We start from the raw sequence: 2,222 nt of genomic DNA on the forward strand, positions 1-2,222 counted from the left end.
ACGTATATTTTTAATGACAAGCCAAAATTATGTAACGTTAACTTACATGTAGGCCTAGATCTTACGCAAAAACTGTGATAAATACTTTCAAAAGGAAAGAGTCGTTTATAATTAACGCTACATCAATTTAATATTAAATAAAACAGAATGGTCTGTTTGTGATTTTCGAAATTTTACTTACTAAATAATTGTTCTGTTAGAAAATTAGGTACCTAAACCATATTCAACTTTAAATATAGTTTTGCCTGTCTGCACGGAATTATTTAACACAAAAATTACTCATTCTATTGATGTTAAATGTCAAAACCTTTTAGATAGTAATAATAGTAGTATAGCCCCAGCATTAATATAATATTTATGTTTATTTTGATATAGCAAATGTTTAAAATTTATGATGATAATTGAATAACAAAATACTAAAGGTAAAATTGTAAACAATAAGGATGTAATTATAAATTAATAAAATAATACCATTCAATTACCAAAAATTGTAATTAATTTGTAACTTCGATAAATAAATCCCTCACAGTAAATTGAGTAATAGTGTATTTGTTATTTAAAAAAAAAAAAAAAAGCTGTTTGAATTTTGTAACTGGCTACAATCGGGATGGAGTTTCCTTTCACAGAAGTGCTACAAGATTCAGTAAAATTGCTATAATTTTAAGAAGTTATATACGTTTCTGGCTTTATAACTTACTGAAAGCGAAGTAATTTGAACACTGCAGAATCCAAAATATTTGGAACCAAACAAATTTAATGAAGATATAAGGGGTATGATTTCTTAGGAGTAAAAAAATTAAATTATGTCGCTAGGGTTACATTAATTTGGTTTTATCTAAATTTATATACATATTTAGTTTTACACACACACACGTATATATATATATATTGGAAATGCATATATACCTATATATATGCATTTCCAAAAAACAATGTTTTTCAAATGATAAACGTCGAGTAAATGAAATAAATATGAAATATGAAACCACACCCTCCACTGCAAAAACGTATGGCAGATTTCCGTTATAGTACGTTTCCGCCTTTTTCGTAGAGTATGGTAGTCTTCCGCGCCCCCCACAGGTCAAGATCAAAGTGATTTAAGATGGCCACCAGAAATGACATAATCCAAGATGGCGGAAGTGACAAAATCCAATATGGCCACAGGAAGTAACGTAATCCAAGTTGGCCACTGGAAATGCAGTATTCCATGATGTCCGCATGGCTTCCTGGCTTCCGATCCTGGAGCCCATGTCTCATGACGAACCAAATAAACCTACTCTCGCCAACAAAGAGGTTTAAACTATATAAATTTTAACGAATTACGTTTGTTGACGTTTTAAGTCGTCACACTGTAACCGAAGCTTTAACAAGCATATACTTAGTATTATAATTAATAATTAAAATGTTTCAGTTTAATAATTACATATACAACCTTTTTTGTATACTAAATAGTTCAATTATAACACATCTATTCAATAATGTAAAAAATGTTTGAATATGTAAAATCTAAATAACTCAGGATTTTTTTGGAGGTGGGTGGGTAGGGCGAGATGAGAAGAAAGAAAACACATTTTGATATCTTTGAATAAAGTTTTTTCCTCCCTGTTGGCCTAGGCATGTTGTAACTTCACGTATATAATTTTTGATGTGTAACATCTTAGCTCTCCTTATACGGCATTTTTGGTGGGAGTAATTTCATGAATGTGATGGATATCAAGGAAAGGAAAGGTGTATCAACCATGGTGCTGCCATCTGTGGCGGATGGTGCAACCAAAAATTCACATTTACAAAGTCAAAATGTATAGTATTAACAGTTTAATGAAATTCAACAAGACGGCCAGTATTTTAATTTTATTCATTGTGATGTTTATTGATTGATTTCGGATGAACGTTAGAAATTTTTATGATAGGGCTTTCGACAGGAGTTACAATTGACCCGAATTACAAACGGGCCAACCAGGCATTTACCCAGAGCGCCAATTTTTGAGGGGCGGGAGAATTTTAGGTGCGGAAAAAAAGGGGGACGAAAAAAATTTCAAGGACGGGAAAAAATAAGTTTTTATTTAACATGCATTAATGATTAGATTTTCAAAAATAAATGTCTAATAATACAATCTAAAGCACAACAGAAAGACATATAATGTCCCTGTGCTTGCCGCAAGAGAAACACATATAACATGTTGCAGGTTGATTGGCAACTTATGTCTTTGAAAACCCTTAGT

Source organism: Bacillus rossius, chromosome 12, assembly GCF_032445375.1.
Source record: "Bacillus rossius redtenbacheri isolate Brsri chromosome 12, Brsri_v3, whole genome shotgun sequence".
NCBI classification, from domain to species: Eukaryota; Metazoa; Arthropoda; class Insecta; order Phasmatodea; family Bacillidae; genus Bacillus; species Bacillus rossius.